This window comes from Larus michahellis, chromosome 9 (assembly GCF_964199755.1).
Source record: "Larus michahellis chromosome 9, bLarMic1.1, whole genome shotgun sequence".
NCBI lineage: Eukaryota > Metazoa > Chordata > Aves > Charadriiformes > Laridae > Larus > Larus michahellis.
Genome location: NC_133904.1, coordinates 21,271,670 through 21,292,947, shown reverse-complemented (window position 1 = coordinate 21,292,947; position 21,278 = coordinate 21,271,670). Strand labels below are relative to the sequence as shown.

Here is a 21,278-nt window from a genome sequence, read left to right as displayed (position 1 = left end):
GTTTTTTTTATCTCTGCTCCCAGAAAAATGAATGGCAAAACTGGCTTGCCTGAAGTGGGATTAGGTAATCAACCCCACAGGGCTCCCTGCCTTGCTCCCCTGATCATTTCTCCAGCCAGATGCCCAGGCAAAGCATCTATCTTTGTCTTCCAACCTGAGATGCTGCCTCTTCACTAATTAAATGAGGAATATCATCTCTTTATATTTCTGTCAGCTGATTTAAAATTAAAAAGGGACCTATAGGACCTATAAGGGACCAAGAAGAACTTTATCTTCCCCTTGGGGATTGCCTTCCTTTTTATTTAAGCTTTTTTTGCGGACTGATAATTCCATCTGAAGGTTTCTTGTGATACTGTGGTAACCCTTGGATGCAATTCAAGTGCATCCTGGCCCCTGGCGTGTGCTCATTGCCTCCTAATTGCTCTAAATAAGTTGGGAATGATGAAATTAGAGTGCCATTGATATCAGGCAGCCCTGCCACACTGCAGTTAAAGGCATGTAAGGGAAGTGGACAGATGGGCAGATGTTAGGATAATAGGTATTAAATGCAGATTTTACCCTGTTTGGGATCCCCATCTAAGCACAGTTCAACTTCCTGGCACAGCAAGTTTGGTGCCCCTGCTGAGCATTTGGCACAGATTGGTTATGTACAGGACATAACACTGAATGACCTCTCTTGGTTCCCCAGAGATTCCTGGATATTGTCCTCTCCCAGGGTAAAGGACATGCAAAAATAACCCTGAGGCCACACAACGTCCCCAGTATGCAAATACTCAGTTAACTGTCCTTGGGGCAATGTGATCAAACTGAAGCAAGTAGGTGTGGGCTGTGGGGGTGTCACGTCCCACTCTCAGTAAAGAGGGGGAGTAAGTGACTTCAGATTCGTAAATTCTCAACGGTGCGGACTAAGGTGAGAGAAATTTCAAGGTCCATGTAGAAACATTTATTAGCTTACCAAAATGGTTAGTATAGGTTTTAACAAGTCCATGATAATTGGTTAGGTATATAACAAATTATGGCAAGTGGTGAGGTATGCATTGTGTTACTTAACAACAGGTATAGGACAACTTATGGCAAGTGGTACTTAAGGTCGTACTTAAGGTCATTACTTAACAACTCTAACTGTCACTTAACAATTCTAAGAGAAAAGAGAAACTGAGGGATAGAAAAAGGAAAAGACCGAGAAAAAGACAGAGATCACCGGTCCTGGTTCCAGCGTCTCTTTCAGGGGATCTTTCCAGGCATAATCTTCTTTCTTGGAAAAAAAATCTTCCCAGGCGTGGTGGTCTTTCTTGGGAAGAATCTTCCCAGGCACAATCTTCTTCTACTGTTTCTTCTTTGTTACCCCTAGGGACACTTATTTTCCCCTTTTATGTTTGCTGAATTAGCGTGGTCCACCCCCCTTGCTGAGGACAGCCTTGTCTCAGGTTTCTCCCTTCTCCCAGGTGATGTGTAGCATGATTTGGGTGGAGAGATGAGTGCCATAGTCATACATGTTTAGCATGATCTCTATAATCTTCATTAGCATATGCAGGGGTGGTGCTTTCATATGCATTTTGCGGATAATGAAGGAAAGGTCACTCATCGGACACAATGGCCTTGAGAATTGAGAACTAGCAAGGTCACCACACGAGTGGCAGAACTACCCTGTCTTCACAAGACAGTTCTCCCACACTTTCAGGCACCAGAACTGTTAGCTTTATCAGTTCTTTGAAGGCCAGGCCTGCATTATTTATTTCCTTGGGAGTGTTTGAGGCATTCCATTGAAGGCTTGGAGGGCCTTCTGCCCCTTGTCAGGGAATTTACAGTCCGTCCCTTACAGGGGGTTGTGCTGGTTCATCAAACAGGCAAGGCTTCTCCTTATGGTTACTCCCTTATTCTGTAACGGATTGACAGCTGAGCTTTGGGTTCTGGCATTGAACCCAGAAGAGAGTGGGGTGTCCTCTCACCCTGGCATGCAGGAAAGCTGTCCTGAGACCGCAGTGTGCCTGGGAGTGACATCCCCTGCTCCTGCCTGCCTGAGAAAGCAGCCTTTGTCCCAGTGCGGGGACAGCACTGGCAAGGATGGTGGTGGGGCTGGGGGCTGCCCTGGGGAGAGGCTGGGGTCTGGTTGGTGTCATTCAGTAGCTGCTCACCTGCTGTCTTTAGTTTCCTTTGCTCTGAAAGGAAAGAAACTTGATTTTTAGCATATGTAGTCAAAGGGAAAGAATGATACCTTGGTTTTGGCTGGCAGTGTTACTGTGTCCCGTAGGAGCAGAGGGGCCTGTTAAGGACCTGAATCTGGGTCACAAACAAAGGCAGTTTTGTAACAATCTGTTCCCAGACAGAATAGACTCATCACATAACCCATGGGGTGAAATTCATCCAAATCATGGGGCATGAGACCAGCAATTCAACACTCATCCCCATGACTGTGTATCCCATCCCTGATCCTGCACCAAGAGCTGCCCAGGTGTGGTAACATGATGCTGAAGAGCATCTTGGCCAAAGCACCGCATTTTTGGAGCCTGTAGTGAGTGGCTGGTCCCAGAGCTGCAGGTGAAGATGAGCTTCACCAGCCTGCAGGCACTTGTGTGCTTGTGTAGCCTTACAGGTGTGTTCAGTTTTGTGACTGTGCAGTTAATGGTTTTCTGAAAATGGATGGCAGGTACTGCACAGCAGTTTTCTTTCCAAAAAAATGCCAATCATTTTAATCACTTGCCTAAGATTTGGGTCAAGTCCAGCCACCTGGCTTTGGATAATAACTCTCCCAAGCCTTCTTGAGCAAGTCTTGTGAAGTATCAGTGTTATCAGGACACTTGAAATGGATGGGAGGCACACTGACATGGCAGCCAGCAGGCCTGCAGAATGGATGGCTGGTTGCAAGGTGATAGAAAGCTACATTTGCTCAGTCTGAGCCAATTCTATTCCTGTAACTGCCCTTGGCTGTGAATTTGGCTTCCCAATGGCTCATTGGATGCTCACCTGGGGGCCCATTGCACAGGCTTTGGGTTGAGATGGCAGGATCCCTTGCTCTGGGCAGTCCTCCAGGCTCGGGACTGATCTTTGAGATGTTCAAGACCTCTGAATTCCACCTGTTGCACATTAAAGGCCAGAAGAGTGAATTCATGACCCACTGGTCGACCTGCTCTGCAATAGAAGTCAGAAACTGTCCCCTGCTGATTCTTTTTTCAAGTGCAGTAACCCTGGGTGCACTGAAGCATGTGGTTCCCAAAGACATTGGAGCTGCAGGGTCTTGGCTCTGCTGGCAGGCAGGAGAGGTCTCTGTGAAGCTGGAGAGGAGCAGCCATCTGTTCCTAGCTGGGGCATTCCTTTGAGTAAGGGTGTGCCTGGAATGCCTGGGCTGGCTGGGGCTGCTGGCACCCTGCTCTAGCAGGGGGCTGCATGGGGTGTAGCAGTCTGTTTGCATGAGGGAATATGGACACTGCCCTGGGCTGATCCCAGGGACTGAGTATTCAAATCTCTCTTAACACATGGTACCTCCAAGCAAATGGCTCGTGCAGCAGGAGGTGATTACAGTGTCTGTAAATTCCTACAGGCAGGAAACACCCTGGGTTTGGAGGGATTCAGGTGTTAACTCATTGAGTTAACTTTCTCAAAAAGGATCTACAAGCTGCAGGGATGTGAGCATGATGCTGTTTGTGCTTTTCAGGGAGTGAGAGGGCCAGTCTTCCTGGTACTCAGCACCCTGCAGTGCTGTTGCCTTGTTCAGGGGTACCCTCCTACCCGTTGCCGCTGTTCCCTCTGCTTGGGTAGAAATGCCCCCCTCCGGTCGCAGCCTCTCCATGGTTGTGCTAACAATCCAGCATGCTGAATTATTGACAAAAGCCAGTGTGTGTGCTGGTCGGCACATCACACTGTGACCTTGAGATCCCCTCTCAGCGCACCCTCCTGCCTTTGTGTTGGCTGGAGTTGAGTTAATCACTTTCTCCTTGTCTGGTGTGCGTGTCTGTTCATCTCTGCTCTTGCCTTGTCTTTCTCTGCTTCCCCTTCCCCTCAGCCACTTCCAGGAGGTGACTGCCTCCAGGCTTGCTGCTTTGTGCTGGAATAGGTCCATGCCAGCTCCCACCAAGAGCCATCCCCTTCTCTGCCTGGCTGAGCACAACATGACATGTCCCTGGACCTGCAAGGAAAAGGTCCTGGTGGCACCCATCAGCAAATGAGCTGGGCACTGCCACAGCACCAGGGAAGAGGGGAAGCACAGGGCATGGCTGGCTCATCTGTGAAGGCATGCTGGGTTTTGGCCAATGCTAAAGTTGGCTGTTCCTGCTGGGCAAGGAGAGGGAGGAAGGAGCAGTGCTGCGTGGAAAGCCCTGGCGAGCTGGGCTTGGCATGGCCATGGGAGGAGGAAGGGAGTGGTGCTGGCTGTTCCCAGAAGAAGCCACAGGAGCTGTCACCCTGTATGACCCCCTTTTTTGGCAGCTGCAGCCAGCTTGGCTGTCAAGGGCAGTGAAAAAGGCTGAGTGGGCACCAGGGCTTGTTTTACCACTAGGTAAATTGTGCTTGATGCTCTAGACAACTGCCTTGCCTGGTCTGTGCTGTGCAGAGCCTGGGCAAGGCTTGGTCTGGAGGATTGTCATTTCTGGGGAGCAGATCCCTTGGGTTTGTTCCATCTGAGTGCTGTTCTGGGGGTAAGTGTGCAGTTTGTCACACTAGGACTCTAATTGGACCAAACCGCAGTATCCTGTGGGCTTTGTATCACCTCCAAACAGGGAAGGTCTCAGAGAAGGTCTGGCACTGAGCAGAGCAGGTTGTTACTGGTTTCCACTTGCCCTAGGTGCCCAGAGATAACCTGGCATTGCCCTGCGGGGCAGTAGGTGGAAGTAAGGACTTGTTTTCCCATCTTGATCCTTCATGGCTGAGATTTCGTGGAGCCTTTCACACAGAGGTTGTCACTCACTGTGGCCACCTTTAGCAGCTGCTTCTCTGCATTGTGGGTTGTAAATGTCCTCTTAATTTAGTGCCTGCAGTGCACTAAAGCAGCAACCTTAGCACAGTCTCTACATAATAACTGAAGAGGCTCTAGATCCTTTGCTCTGGCACAAGGCTGCACTCCTTGGCTGCCGTAGCCCCAGTGACTGATATCTCCCTTACCCCTGGGTGCAGATGGCAGCAGGATCCTGCCCCTGGGGTCAGAGATGCTGCAGGGCTCCCTGCGTGGCTCTGGGCAGGCACAGAGCTGGATACTGAAGTACTGTGCTCCTTCTACCAAACTGTCCCTCTGCCCCACCACCGAGCCTCCCCACAACTTGCTTTTGAAAGAGAATTCTTTATTAGACAGACATATTTAGCCTAATCCAGGCAGGCAAGTCAGTCCAGGCAGTAATGCACTCGCTTAGCAAATGTTTCTTTTGGCTAAACTTACTAGTGAAAGGTGTTTTTTCTCCTTTACAGAAGAGAATAACAGCTCTGACCTTGAGGAGAGAAATTATGAGGGTTCAGAGTTTTCTTTCTTTTTTTGTTGCTATTTTTCTTGCAAAATATTCGAGTTGAGAGCGATTTTTTTGCTTAAACAATTTATGCCCGGTGGATAGATTTATTCTGTTCAGCTGCCAGCCACAAGAAAGCCCCGTTATTCCCTGTGGCATGGCTTTTTTTCCTCAATACTCATAAATACTCTTTGCTAAATCTGAGTTTCTTCTCCTTGCAAACATGGGGGACTGGGTAATCTTGCTCCATTCCTGATGCTGGATGTGCCTCCTTGTAGCCACCTTGCCTCCTTTGCTGGCCTGGCGCTAGGTAACGTGAGTGGTGCTCAGGACCTGCTCCTAAATCTCCCTCCCCATTCTGCTCCCTTGTTATTTCTGTCTCTCAGGGATAAAGGCCGTGTAAAAATTGCCTTTTTTTTTTTAATGTCCTGGCACCAAGAGGTGCTTTGTAGGCATCACTTCCAAATCCCACCTGGCTGCTACCTCCCACACTTCTGCTCCCAGCCAACACCCCACTGTCCTGGCTTTTAGCAGGAACCAGGCAAAAATGGATTTCCAGGCTGGCTGGGTGGTTTAGCATCATTCCTTCAAGGGAGAAGGGGAAAATGTGAGGGTTTGGTTCTGAATGATTTATTTGAATGAATGTGGCAGAAATGCAAAGTGAGTGTTTGGGCTTGATAGTAGAGTTAGTTTGAATTTGGGGTAGAAAAAAAAAGGAGATTCTTAGAATGAAAAGTGAGCTCAGAGGGAGGAAAAAGGGAGACTTTTTCTTTTAAACACATCAAAACGGTCTGGTTTTAATGCTGACTGATCACTTAATACTCTTTTCTGAAACACCATTCCGTGAGACAAGGCATGCTTGACAGGACTGGGATCACTGCAGCTATGTGGCTCACTGGCGAGTTTGACTGTGGTAGCTCCAGAGCTGGCATGGCACCACCTGCCTGCCAGCCCCTCGCACCACTGGTGCCTGCCTCAGTTTCCCTTCCCTTGTCTGCAGCTCATCCATGAGGTTTAGGGGGCTCTGGCTGCCTCATCTCATCCTTACCAGGGGACCCATGTGCTGCTGCATCTCCCTTGCTCAAGAGATTTAATTGAGGGAGTGAGATCTGGGAATGAGATCTCCAAACTCATAGCAGTAGTGAGCTGGAGACATAGCATCCCTTCCCTGATGGGCAGCTTGCTGGCTCTGTCTCTAGCACTCTTGATTTTTTGAGCTCTGTTTTTCAGTCTCCTCACCTCTCTGCTAGTGCAATGGTTTAGGAACAGATGGGCTTAATTTCCGATTGCCGCCCCCTGAACTTGGGAGGAGGTTTGAGTTTGGAGCAAGTCTGCCTCTGATTCCATGTGACTCCATCTGGCAGACTCCTGCCTGCAGGCAGCCGGTCTGCCCTGCCCCTGCGGACATGTAGACCCCTACTGAGCATCTGGCAAATACCCCTCTCTTTTTTTTTTTTTGGTGCCAAGGAGGGCTCTCTGAAGTAAGATTTTCTCTCTTAGCAGATAACTCTGTCTTCATGTTACCTTCACAGTAGCAATGGCTGAGCATCATCTTACGGTTTGATACTGTTGAGATGCTTAGTCTAAGCTTCATCTAATCCTCTTTCATCTAGCAATCGGGCTAGTGATCTTGCAAAAAAAGGTTTTCTGACACCAGCCTCGGCATTTTGTGGTGTGTGCTTGGGCTGGAAGGGTAATGCTCCTTGCAGCATCCCAGTGCTGCTGCCCTTGAACCAAACCAGAGGCGAAAGGCAAATGAAAATGAACCTAAGTTTCTAACCTGAACTCTGCACCTGACTTCTGCATCTTGGGTTTAGGTCTCAGCTCTTGTTTTCATAGGATTTTGTGGTATGCGATTTCCTTACCCGGCGCCTTTTGGAACATAAACCATATTTTTATTACTGTGACTTTGGGGTGGATTAAAGGTTTGGGTTTTTTTTTGAGAACATTCTCCTGAACCTGACAGGTTTTATTCCTCTCTGCTGCACACTGAGAGTACACCCCAGGAATCCTGCAGCTCTCTTTGGAGAGTGATAGGAGTCACAGTGCTTGGCAAGGAAATTGCAGGGTCTTGGATCAGCATCGAGGGGTGATTTGGGAGAGGAAGAAAAGGAAGGATTAAAGCAAATTTAAAATACTTCTATTCCCATCCTGTGTGTTGAGGCCCCAAATTCAAGGCAGAATTTGGGGCTGCTGGGCTTTGCTTGTGCTTGAAAACTCTTGGACTGTGAACTTTGCAATCAAAACTTGATTCCTGCTTGCTGAAGGTAGGAGGCTTGTGTGTGTGGTTCAATGGCCTCATTGCCCTCTAGCATCACAGTGTCACCTAGACACCCAGCTAGGGGACAGGCCTCTGGGTGTAGGGATGGAGTGACCTGGCTGTGGTCCTGGATCACCCTCCTGTGGCCTCAGGCCATGGGGTTTGCTGTCAGTAAGATCTGCTCAGCCCTGAGCTGGTTCCCAGGTGGTGGTTAGAGCTCATCCCTGTCATCTGACTTTGGCCAGCTCTGAGATGAACATCATCGCTCCTTGAGCAAGAGAAATGAGGTGGGCAAAGCCTTCCTCAATGTCTGTCTGCCAATGCTGCCATGGTGTGGGCTAGTTGCAATGATTGATGGCCATGGGTGGGAAGAAGCAACCTTTCCTGGACATGTTCTCCAGCAGGGCAGGCCCCTCGGCTTGGGTTTGCTGCTTGGGTGATACTTCAGGTGTCCTTCCACTTATCTCTTGTGTGCCCACTGGCATGGAAAGCCCTGTGCTAGTGAGTAGGTGGACTGCTGCACCTTGAGAGCAGGGCAAGAGGAGATGAAAACTGCTGCATGGGGGAGAGTAGAGTCAGGGAACAGACTTGACACCAGCCAAGCTGCGCTCCAGAGCTGTGTGCTGCCACCACCTTGCCCTAATCCCGTAACTGTGCTTGGCCTCAGCCTCCCAAACCTCCCTCCTCTTCTGCCCAAATTGGATGTTTTTCCCTTCAGCACCTTTTCATACTCTTCCCCATCCTGTCTTGCAGGGCTGCGTGTCCAGGGCTGAGCGAGGTGCCCCGCTACTCTGCGTTGGGTCCCATGAGACAGGCAGGACCACCCTGTCCTTCCCAACGGGGGCCGCAGCACCCCCTTCTCCCTCCGCTGCACGGGAAGACCCTCCAGCATCTGAAAAAAAGCTGCAGAGGTCTGCTGCCACGGTATGTCCCTGGGCTTTTGCTCTCCTTTCCTGTGCCACTTCTCTGAAGAAGGACATGCTACAGGGTTTGCTTTCCCCTCCTGCTGCAGCAGGATGCACAGAATGGGGTGTGTGCACCATCTTGCAAAAAAAGCTTTGAGTGAACAGCTTATGCACCGAATAATTCGGGTTTCAGTCAACAGAAACAGCTCACGAATTCAGGTTGTATTTAGCAAGTGGTTTTGGCTGGGGAAAAAAAGTGAAACACTGAAAAGTTTCATTTTGACATTTTCAAAATGAAACCTTTCAGCCATCTGTTTCAAGATGACATTTCATTTTGAATTTTTTCTAGGTTATTTTTTCAGTGTGGGGGGGGAAACCACCTACAAACAAAACGAAAGCTTCACTTCAGACCAAACAAGTTGTTTGACTCAGACCCAGATTATTGCTGGGGTTCTAAGATTTGGCAAAGAAAAAAAAATACTTTCGTCAATGTGAATTACTTTCTTTTCTCAATTTGGCCACCAAAACAGGTAACAAGAACCCACACCCCCCCACACACACACCCTTCCCTGTTTTCCCAGCCCAAATCCTCAGAATATGTTGCTGTTGGGGTTGAAAGCTGGAGGAACGGGTGTTGCAGCAGGGTTGCTGGCATGGTGGGCAGCACAAGGGAGTTTGAGCAACTGCAGCAGGCAGGAGGAGGGAGCCTTGCCCTCAGCAGCACAGCACGGAGAGCGAGGAGGTGGTGTCTGCAAAACCTGCAGGGTTATTTGCTTTGTGTGTGTGAGGGAGTCAGAGCTGCAAGGCACGTACTACGCATCGTTGGGTTTTTTTGAGTGAGAGCTTGGGAAGAGCCTGTGGTGGCAGAACATGTTGTACCAATGACTTCGGGGATGGCAGGAGGGACTCTGTGGGAGCTAATTTTAGCTACGGCAGAAAGCTTGTGCCTGCAAGGAAAGCGTGCTGTGCTGAGCCCACCTGGGAGCTGGCATCCTCCTGGGAACGAGATGAAACCCTGAGGCTGTGGTGGTGGCCACTGGTACAGGTGCCCAGACCCATGCTGGCTGCTGCTGGGTGCATGGCAGGTCTCATCCAGCCCTATTTGCTCCCCACAGCATCTGTGCCTTTTATCTCAATGTTTTTTCCCTGTCTAGTGTTTGAGAAAGTCCAGTTTAGGGGGGGATTGATGTGATGCTGAAGGGACTGTCTGGTCTGCCTGCAAGGTGTTTGCAGCTGGGCTTGTCCTGCACAGGAGAACCCCCTCTGGGTAAGGATCCTGCTGGGCTGGGGAGTGAGGAGAGCAGGGAGGGGAAGGGAGACAGGAGGCTGGTTTGCATGGATGAAACATGGAGGTGAAGCATTCAAATGCATGTCAGCTTGGTTTGGGGTCAGAAGATGTAGCAAAGCCATGGGAATGAGGGAGAAACCCCATCTCTCAGCAGCACTCTGGCTTGCAGAACAGATGTTGGGCAGAGTGAGGGCCACAAGCTGCTGATGCAAGGCAGAGGGACAAGTGCATTGCAGTGAACAAGACCCTACCCATGGGGCTGCAGAAGAGCCTGCATGGGCTCCTCTTGACAAGGAGGAGAAGGTCTGACCATGCTTGCCAAATCCCATCACTGTGAGAACCTGGGTGGCCCTTCCATGCTCTCAGCTCAGCTGAAAGATGAAGCTATCTAATTGAGAAAGGGCTGCACTTTTCATTTACTGTGCTCTCTCCAACTCCAGTTCATCCCAAATGTGACCTTATTAACAGTCACATAGCAGAAATGCTGGACACGGAAGCATGTGGTGGAAGGGACGTTGCTGTGCTTGGCAGGGGCTGCTGGACTCCTCCCTGAAATGGGGCTGTTCCTCCCCCACGACGTCTCATGCCCTTTGTCAGGAAGGCTGAATTGTAGTGGGAGAGACCCAATATTGTGCCATAAACAAAGTCTGTGCAGCAGTGGGGAGGGGGCTGCACGAATGTATCCTCCACTGATTTCCTAGGAGGAGTGTGCTGCTGGCACGTCCCTGGCTCCCAGCAGCCTGGGTGCACAGGCTCCCACTCCAGCAGAAAGGATTAAAATACAAAACACAAAGAGTACCAGGCAGGTGTCTCGGTATGTGGTGGGACAGCAGGTGTTTGATATCCATTCTTGTCTGCTTCCCATGCTTTTGTCAGCACTAGCTCCCTGCTGAAGTGTTATAGGGTTGCTGCCTTTGTTGCAGAGGCAAAAAATTGGCGGTTCAGAGCTATGTGAGATCAGAAGGGATCAAGGGTTGTTGCACAACTGAAATCAGTGTCTGCCCTTATTTGAAGGGGAGCTAGTTGTGCCCAAGGCTCTAACCACTGCTCTGCAGGTGACTGTGAACCCAGGGTGTGCAAGTGGTGGTGCTGGGGATGGTGGTAGGACCTTGTCCCTGAGAACCCCATGCCAAAGGGTCCTTGTGGTGTGCTCAGCTGCTGGGTGCTTGGAGCAGGGACCAGGATCTGAGATGCGGGGTAGATGCATGGATGCAGAGCTTGTGCGGCTGTAAGTTCCTACTCAAGATGTGGACCTGGAATATGATGGTCACTGTCTCTGGGCAGGAGGTGTGTTGGAGGAAGGGGTTCATCCCACAAGAAATCCCTCCAGCCTGGTTTGGGAGGGGTGGGAGGGTCTTTCCCCAGGCCCTTACTGGAAGCTCCTGAAACCTGCTGAATCATTTACCTGGTTTTGCATTTATTATTCCCGTCTTCTGTTCTCTTTCTGTTTTCATCTCCTCTTTTTTTTCCCCCCCTTCATCTTTATCAGTAGCTAATGAAACAGGCAGGGAGAAACCCAATTCGTACAGTAATTAAATTTACTTAGTGGGTATTCAGCTGTAGTAATGAGAAGTTTAATTCAATGATTAGTTTTTTCTTTCATTAATTAAAAATGGAACAATGGTGCAGTTACAGTGGGCTGCATTGATCCTCCTTGTGGAAAGCTGCTGATGGAGGAGGAGGAGGAGGGAAGGCTTCTCACTTTTTCTATCCTCCCTGGATGCTCTCCCCACATATAGATGCCTTTATTGTCCCTCGCCTCTCACTTGACCCCTCTGCCCAGGTGTTCCTGACTCTCTGGGTAAGGGGTGCTTGGGGCAATGATGGAGGAGAGTGGTGGAACTGTCCCTCACACAGGTCCTCTCCCCAATCTGTCCCCAGAAGCAGCCTTTCAGCTTAAAAGGGGATTTGAAATATTTGCTGTGGGTGGAAGACTGAAAAGCAGGTCCCAGCCCACAAGAAGTTTGGAGTGGGAGAGTTGTTTTCCTTCCTAGCTAAACAGATTTTGATCCATTTAGATATGTTAAATTCATAAACATGTTTTTAGTCTTTTAAAATAAGTGATGTGTAAAAGTAAAAATAAATAAATAAACCACATAAGTTGTTTCCCATTTTTCAATGCTTTCTGCAGGCTCTCAAGCAATGTTAGGACCTCAGATGTCCTTTGAAGCATGGCTGGGCAGGTTATCTTCCCCTAAAGCAGAGGCATTGGTTTGCGCGTAGTTTTTACAGAGAAGGCTTATTTTGGTAGCTTTTGGGATCATTGTAAGATCTGCGAAGTGTAGGAGTTCATAAGGAGGTGTAGCCAATAGTGGGAATAAAAACCCCCCACAACAAACAATGAACTATTAATTGGTATTATAGGTCCAATCTGTGCAGGAGCTATGTGCAGAAGGTGGCTAGGCAGGAGGGAAAATGCTGCATCACCCCTCACCTGTGCCCTCTCTGCCCCATGTGTCTTCCAAGTAAACTGTTTCTCTGCTGCTGTTGTGGGAACCATGTGATGGTGAGAATTAGCCAAGGGCTCGGAGCAGTGAGCACCTGTGTTTGAAGAAAGTAAGTGCCAAGGGCACTCAGCACCTCTGGAAATTAGATAGGTTTGCTTTCCTTGGGTTATCTCAGATAACTGCTTTGGAAAAGCTGGCAGGCAGGCGAGAGGCTCCTGTCCAGCCCAGTGCTGTGTCTCTGTTGGGAAGGGCAGTCAGAGTCCCACAGTGGGGCTGGAGCCCGTCCAGCAGTGCTCATGTCTCCCAAGGCTCCTCTGTGCCCCCCTACTTGTGGAGCTACTCAGGATTCAGAGAAATATTTTTTTTAATTCCAAAAAAGGAGGAATACATCCCCCCTGCCTTGACTTTGTCCCCCAAAACAGTGAAAATTGTGATGGAAAATGGCTTCCAGCAGAAGAAAAGATGAAGTGGGACACTCCTCTTGCCACATGTGGCAGGAGAGTCACAGCTGTGGCACCTGTGCTGCCCCCTCTCCAGTGTGTACCTTGGCTGTGGCAGCAGTGGGGAGGTGAACCCCAGGCTGGAATATGGTTGATTTGCGCACATGGGTGCTGGCAATCTCACCAGGCTGTGCTGCCTTCCATGTGTGAGGTGGCTGTGGGAGGGGGCAGAGGGGTCAGCTTGCCCAGCTGAGTTTAGGGAGCATCCCCTGCCTGCCAGGATGGCAGCACAGGGTGAGGCTGTGGGAGGGTAGGGTGGGACAGGACCGCTGTCCCTATGCACTCCTTGGCTAGACTGGAGCTCCTGGCATCTGGCAGAGCCCAATCTGTTGTCCCCAGGGAGGTGCAATGGTGCTTTGCTCTGGGCAGTATTTTTGGCTACCCTGGCTGTAACACAGCATCTCCAAATCCCAGTACATCTATGGGAGGACCCCCAAATACCCTTGGTCCATGGGACACAGGGTCCCCCAGGCACAGCTTCATGCCCCATTGCTGGGGCCCTTTTGCAGCTCTGGGCTTTAGTGACGTTTTGCAATTCCTGTCCTGTGTGAAGCATTTTTATTGCTCTGTACAACCTGGACCCACCAAGGCTGGGATACAGAAATGCAGCCAGAGCAGGGCCTGGGTCTGAGCTACCATGGCAGTGCTGCCAGCCTGGGAAGGTTTACTGGGGGTGATGCAAGCCTGTGCTGGCCAGTGAGTGCTATCTGGCCTTGTAGACAGCTACAGCACTGTTTTACAACAGTGTTTTTCAGAGGCCTTTTGCATGTGTTTCTTGAGAGATCACTGCAAATGATTCCCAAGTGCTCTGGCCCAAATCTGTCCCGGTAGCTGTCAGCAGATCAATGCTCTGCTAAGTACAGGCCTGCTCTATTTCCATGGGAAAATGGCTTCTATTAAGCAGTTCATTTTGCTCCTTTCAGCAGTGGGTCCACTAAATTTTGGTAGTTGTGTTTTTCTGTCTGTTGCAGCCTGATTTATAGCTTTTAAATATCAGCTCAGATGAAGATTAAGCTCAGCTGAGATCTGGTTTTGGGAGGGAGAGGGGAAAAGCATTCAGAGCTTTTTAATTTCTCTCCCACTTGCCTCTCAAACGCCAGGTTTAAAGCCCTAATTGCGATATTGTTTTGCCCACAGTGCATGAGTGGTAAGCAGAGGAGAGGCCAAAGCCCAGCGTGTCCCTGGCATCCGATCGCCCAGCATCCTGCCTTCATCTGACCTGGGTAGGTGGCATGCGAACTCGGGTGCTGTTCTGTTGCTGAGCATATGACACTCACATGCCTTGGTCATGCTGAGTTCAGGACTGGACGGGTTTCTGCTGCTTTAAGTGTGATAGAAATGCTTTCCTATCTGTAGTCCGGCGCAGCTTTCAACTAGGATTTGGGGCAGGTGCTGCCTGTGTGTTGAACAGGTAGGAAATGTTCAATCCATCATGCCCACACAGAGAAAGGTTTTACCTGGGATAAGGGGGGGAAGGCATTCAAAATGAGTACTTGGACAGTGGCAATGTTGAGAAAGGAGGGCTTTGTCATGGGGCCGTATGGCTCTGCTTAGGTGGGTTTGCTCCAACTCGTATCGCATCGGCAAAGGGCAAACATTGCCTGCATGGAGTGAACCAACACGGACAGCTGAACGCTGCAGTCTGGGGGATGCTGGGCAGAAATAGTTTCATCTTCCGGGAGAGGGCAGGCGAGAGGGTCCTCAAAAGGCAGTGTGTTCCAAGATGTCTCTATTACCGTTGCAAGGCGCCTGCGCATTCTCCACCAACTCAGCCTCCTTCCAAGCGCTCTCGCTGGGACAGTTAAAAGAGATGGGAGCAGGTTTCAGCTTGTACTGTACATACAAATCCTCAGCTGTAATCTGTGAACTGGCAGTTTGACGCAGGCAATGTGTGAGACAGCAAACATCAGAGCTGACGGGGCTGAGGCAATTTCCCAGGATGTCAGTCCTTGGGAGAGAACAAAGGGATCTCTCTATGAAAAGCAAAATTCAGTTTCCTAATGAAAAAAAAAAAAACCTAGGATGATTCAAGCATCTTTCATGTGCGAGAGGCGGGGAGGGGAATTGTTCAAATTGATGTTGTCCAAATGGTATGAGATGGCGGGGTATGCTGTGGTCTTGGTGCTGCGGGTGCCACTGGGAGGGACACCTCTGCTTCGGGCAGAGCGCAGGGGCTCAGCTGGGACTGCCCAGGAGGCAGCAATCCTGTCTTGGGTTCAGAGAAAAAGGAGTCAAAACAGTGAGGCAGAACTGGCTTTCACGCTTAGGCACATGCATATGGATATACAATTTCCACTTTACATCATGTTCTTTGCTCAAAGCAAAGTGCAGGCTGCATAGGCTCAACCTGATGCATGCAAAAAAGGGACATGTGTCCTCACCTTGCCTCATGTTCCTTTGTGAGAGGGGCCGGTGGAGAGGTATTTCTAGCTTTTTGTTGCTTCCCATTTTATGGTAAGCAGGAATGAACCCAGGCACCCATCCCTCCCTGCTCCCATGGGTGCTCCTTGCAGGTTGGGCCCCAGGGTGAGCTGTGTGCAACGGATGCTCAGTCAGAGGAGTTCCCACCATGTCAGGGCTGACAGAGCAAGTGGAGGGACCATGAAAATAGCAGTTTTCTGTCAAAACACCTTCTCAGCAGCAAGCCCTGAAATGCATTTATTCTTAGTGTTCTTCTATCAAAACAAAATTCTGCTGGGAAATGGTCGTGCTGGTTAAAGTCCTTCCTCAAAAAAAACAAGCAATGAGAGCCACCTGGTTTTGGTGTAGATTTGGATATTTTCTTCCAGAGTGCCATTTGCAAAAGCTGAAGATTTTTCCTAAGAATAGTATTTAGAAAACAAGATGTTTTTGTTTTTCCTTGTGCTTCTTCCTTTGAGAAAGGAACAAAAGTTAGTTCCTAGGAAATTTTGGATAGCGGAGTAGGGTGCAGTTGGAGTTTCTCAGCCTGTTCTCTGCACTAACTAGTGCGAGACCAGGTCAGCCAGGTGCTATGTAGTGTAATGATGGGCAGCAGCCACACCTCAGACCCTGGACACCCCCTTGCCCTGTCCAACAGCCCAGAGCAAAGCAGGACCTGGTGCTGGGAGGGGGCATCTCAGCCTGAGCCTCAAGTGGATGCATAAGCCATCTTCCCACGGAGACCATGAACCTTGGGGCTGGATGATGTGGTCAGAGGTTTTATTTAGTTTTGAAACAGGGCTGAACCTGAGTGGATTTTTAATGCATGAATTTTTAGTGTTTAAATTGAGCAAATCTTTGAACCTATGTGGTTTCTGAGGGATGTTTCTCTTCCTCTCTGAATGCACGTGTCATAAATGCTTCCAAAAAATCCTCTCTGCTCTCTGGTGTTACTAGCTCTGCAGTCACAGACTTGCAATAGGTCAGGCTGTCCAGTAAGCCCCTGATTCAGGGTTTCAATTTTTAAAAGCAACTTCCATCATCAGGGTCATGTCAAAAGCCTATAAATGTGAATGGGGCCACCCCAGGCTTCCCATCTCACGCTGCAATGGGCCAGAAACCGCTTGTGAGGGTGATCAGGAGCAGGGAGGAGGATGTGGGTGACCTTGGGGGTGCAGGAAGAATGAGAGAGGGGAAGGGGCTGGGTGGCAGCACCTGCATGGGAGGAGCTGGTGAGGGGGGGAAAGGAATGGCAGTTCATTTACCAGAAGCTGTCTATACTAGGAGTGTGCTGCACTGTGCAGGTCAGCGCTTGTTTGAGGAGGAGCAATACAAGTTGTCAGGTGGAAAACATTGCCTCACCTGATAACTTCATTTTGCTGAACAATCTCCTAGCTCAGAGCAAGGAAAATCGATGCAACACAGCCTGGCCGCCTGTGAAGCAGGAGACCCCGCCTGGGACCCTCTGCCACCCCACACTGTCCCCAGAGGGGACCACCTGGTGCCCCAGAAGCAGGGGGGTGGGTGGGTGGGGGGTAGGGGAGGTGTCTCATGCAGGAGTAGCAGCAGTGTTGGGGCTGTCCCCAAGAAAGTTGATGGGACAGTGGGGAACTGGGGGCATTCTTGTCTTCAGCTGGCCCAAAAGCTGTGGTTAAACAGGGTGGCTGGAAAGAGCTGAGAGAGAGAACAAGGCTGGAAGGAATGCAACAGAGGGAGAAGAGTCTGGAGCCTGGGTTGGTAGGTGCTGTTACAGAAGGTCAGCTCTTTCACCCTAGCAGGGCCAAGAAAAGCCCTGAATTTCTTTTCCGAACCTAACCTGGTTCCTATCCGGCTCTCTAGATGAAACCAGATTTCTCTCCAAGCGTTTCACTCTGAGGGCTGACGAAGCCATTAACATTAAGAGATTTTTTTTGTTGTTAATATTTTTTTGGTAGCACCTTTGCAAAAAATAAATATTCATTGTGCAAAATGCTAATAAGCTAGGTGGCAAGCCAGGCTGTGTAGCCCAAGGATGGCACCATGTATTGCAGCAGCTTGGTGCAAACCTGGATGCCACTGTTGTGGTCCAGTGGCTCTGGAAAGCTTTGTGGTGTCGGGATTTCATGTGGGGTGCCTGATCCTTCAGGCTTTGTAGTGTCTGCGAGACCTGGCAGGGACCATCGGGAACTATTTGTGGCAGGATCCTGGGTACCATATTAGTGAGGCTGGGAGGCACATGAGGTTTTCTAGCAGTTGAACAGCTTTTCCCTGTCTCGGGGTGGGAGATAGTATTGTGCACACGCAGCTTGGGATGTCACATTAATGATAAATGCAGGGAAGAAACAGGAGAAAGCGAGAGCACGAGCTGGGTGTGCATGGTAGTTGGTTTCTTTGGGTTTATACGCTGATACTTTCTGCTTAATTGCACCCTGACATGCGCGAAGGGGAGTTTAAAAAAAATTAAAAAAAATTACCTTCCATGAAATACTCAGAACAGGCTGGTTTCTTTTTAAACACTGGCATAATTACTCCTGCAAGGCTTCCAGTTCTCTTGGTTTCATTGCATCTGGGGAGAGGTAGTGGGAGTGTTTGTCCTAGTTACTATGGAGAGGGGCTGGTCTGGTTTGCATTCAGAGGGAGATCATCACTGTATTGATACTTGGAGATGGGTGAGTTGGGGGTCAGTGGGTTGGTTTGTTCCCGTGAATGTTTGCTGGTGATCAGCTGGGGACTTGAAGTGAATAGAGGCATTTTTAGTGACATAACAGGTTGTATTAGGAACAAGAAAAATGTGCCTTGTGCTCTAGGTGTGCCAAGCTGAGCATCAGAGTGCATCCCACCCTGATGCCACTGCTCCCTCCTTGCTGTGCCCTGCCTCCTGTAGACACGGGGGACGTGGTGGTGGGTCATGGCCATGGGGAGAACATCCGTCTACCTGCAGAGAGGGACTGCTCCAGGAAGCGCTCTCCTGACGCTGTTAGACATGATCCAAAATTAGCATCCCATTCACTCGCTCTTAGCTGTGTTAGCTCTGTGAGGCTAATAGGGCTTAAAAAAAAAGGTCTCTCGTCACTGAAATCAGCAGCTCTGACTCAGAATATGTGGAGGGAGCAGACTTGCTGAATAAGGCAACACCGCTGTTGTTAGCGCTTGCTTGGCTGCAGCAGTGCTGGGGGACTTGCCCAAGGTCTGCCTGAGAGTTGGTGTCGGAGCCTGAAAGGGGCCCTCGGTTCCCATCTTGATGGCTAAACTGTTGGGCGAGGAGAATGAAGGCATGAGCGTCAAACCCAGCCAAACTGTGGAGTGTTCCCAGTGCTGTGCCATGTTCCACAATTAATCACTTCCACCCACGTTACACCTTCCCCCTCTCCTAAATCCGCCCTTGCCTGGTACTGGAGTGGGGAACAGAAGCAGCTCCAGTTTTATGAATCAATCAAAGACAATGCCTGCTTTTGAGAGCTGCTGATTTGGAGAGCCCTTTGCAAGCATGTGTGCAGTATGATTTCTTATCAGAGCATGGCTCTGGACAAGCCTGCCAAGAGGAACTGTTCCAGCTCCTGACCACATCCTGGGGAGACGGGCTGAGTGGTCTTTTCATCTACAAATAAAACAAACAGGAACAAAGAAGGCAATAATATTGACTTTCATCATTGATATTCCCATTTATCTCAGTAATAATTAGTATTTCTATTGCTGGAAGGGTATAGCTCATAATCTCACGTTTCAGGGGAGCCTATTAATGTCATTGCCAAGAACAGCCAGGCATAAAGTGCTGGGCAAGTGTCAAGGAGGGCAGGCAGGGCAGAGGGCTGGGAATGGAGCAGAGCTGGACATGGAGGAAAGACGCAAGAGGCTGCAGAGGAGTGCATGGATGCTGTAGGGAATGGTGGAGCAGCAGAGCTGGGGAGGATGGGAGAGGTGATCTTGAGCGTATGGGCAGGGCCTGGGTCAGTGCTGACCTGATGCTTCTGCTGTGCCTGGGGTGAGGTGGGAGAGCTGTATGGACTTGCTGATGGGGGCTGGGGATCTCAGGGTCCCTGTTACCCAGCCCCTTGCTCCCTCTTCTCTAGCACAGCCAGAGCAAGTCCCACTTGTCTGTCTTCCGCAGGGAAGGGCAGGACTGGTGCTTCATCACAGTGGCCCGGGGGTGGAGGATACGCTGTGAGATGCAGTCGCAGCACCTTCCCTGTGGTGCGATGCTCCTCCAAGCTGTAACAGCCCCCCCCACCCCCTTGTCACCAGCACACCAGGCAGCATGGGAAACCAGGACAAGTTCTTTCGTCTGTCCCTATCCACCCCCAGGGCACCTGTGCCATTCATGCACAAATTCCCTGCAGCATCCACAGCCTTGTTATTTGCTGGCACTTCATTAGTCATTCCCTGTCCTCTTTTAAAACGGTGCTGTCTGCAGGTGCCTTGCTCTGTCAGAGCCATGTACCTGGCCTGATCCTTCTCTGGGATCCCAGAGGAGGTGGGACGCTGAGGTTTCAGCACTGGTGCTGCTGTTCCCCTATGTTGCTGTGAAAGCTTTGGCACCCCACTGCTCTGTGCACCATCCTGAATCAGCCTGGAGGTCCATTTTCTGCATCTATTTTTTCAATTGTCCTATTAAGTGCATGTCCCAACCCCACCTGTGAGGGATGGTTTCAGGTATGCAGCATCCCAAGCATTATCGATTCCCCAAGACCTGCTGTCACAGTAGCCGCAGGGACCAGCGAGCAGCGAATGCAAATGCAGGGCGGTGTTTTTATTAGGATTTAAATGAGTTTAAGGCTGTTCAGAATTACAATGTGATTTGAGCCAGGAGGGGCTTATAAAACTGGTACAAGTTCATATATTATACAGTAAATATGCCAAACCCCATGACTTCAGCTGAGCACTTTCCTCAGCAAGGTGGGGAAAGGAGCACGGCAGCTGCCAGGGCTCAGCCCTGTTGCCCCATCATGCAGGTCCACAGGGGGCCAAAGGGCTGTTTGGGATGGAAGGAAAGCAAAAAGGCTCAGATATGGAGGTTGCTGGGCATGAGAGCTGGTCCCTGTTAACAAACCTGAGCCCATGGTGCAGTTCAGGGTGGCAGATGGCCTCTGTCTGGAAGGTAGGAGTGCAGGGGAGACTTGTGGACATGTTTCGGGGCAGGGTGTGTTTCCCTCATGCATCTTTCCCTCTAGCTCCACTGGGGGAAGGTGGCAGTGGGTGCTAGTGATGCTCCAGTGCTGGCCATGCTGGAGGAGGCTGTGCACCAGGGAAGCAGTATGGGTGCACCTTCTTCCTCCCAGTGCAGCAAGCCATGGCTTCTCTGGGTGCTGGTGCAGGACGTGGGAATCCTTCCTTGGGCCAGGCCCCGCTCCAGGTTTCTCGTAGCAGGGAGCTTTCTCAGCCCCAGCTTGCACCTCTCTGGAGACCTCATAGCATCCAGATAATCTGCCTGTTGCACAGAAATTGCTCATAAAGACTTTAATGCCCATTGTTGTAATCTAAGGCTGTGCCAGCCTTTGTGTGGAGACAGAGGAGAGATGGGTGATGTGACAGAGCTGTACCTGTGTGTACAGGCTCCTCCATTCTGTGACACCCTGGAGCCACTGGAGTGGGGGTGACATATTCCTCCATTTGCTCCCTCAGCCAGGACAGGAATGAAAAGGAAGTTTGAGCTAGTGGCTTGGGATATTCATGCCTTGCCTCATTTCAGCGCTATGCTTTTGATCTCTGAAGGATACAGCTGAATATTTGAATGAGAAATATGTGGTTGTATTGAAATCCTAGACAAAATGCCTTTTGTGCCTCCCTGCATGTTTATTTGTGTAAGAGACTGTTTTGCTAGAGAAACATAGGAAGGAGCTCGAGGGAGAGGAGTGAAGGCGGCGGTGAGAGCACTGGGGAACTCACAGTACAATTTCAGGACACTTAAGAGCCTCTTATTGTCAGTGGCGAGACAGCGACATCAGAGGCAGCGCAGGCAATTGTCTGAGACAAATTGCTTCGTTTCATAGGTTTGCTGGTCTCTCACTGGTTAAGTTTTTGGGTTTATATATATATACACAAAGTACAGGAGAAATCCAGAAATACACATATA

The 21,278-nt window shown here is 50.0% G+C and overlaps 1 protein-coding gene across 7 annotated transcripts in view; it reads left to right on the top strand.

Moving 5' to 3' along the window:
- Positions 1 to 21,278, top strand: part of LINGO1 (leucine rich repeat and Ig domain containing 1) — a 166,564-nt gene that overhangs the window by 87,484 nt on the left and 57,802 nt on the right. For 4 of the 7 annotated variants that reach the window (XM_074600021.1, XM_074600019.1, XM_074600023.1 and 1 more), the window contains 2 exons: positions 8,443 to 8,613; positions 13,967 to 14,052. The gene's annotated coding sequence lies outside the window, so the exon portion shown is untranslated. The remainder of the gene's footprint in view (positions 1 to 8,442; positions 8,614 to 13,966; positions 14,053 to 21,278) is intronic. The other 3 variants (XM_074600024.1, XM_074600020.1, XM_074600025.1) reach the window with 1 other exon arrangement.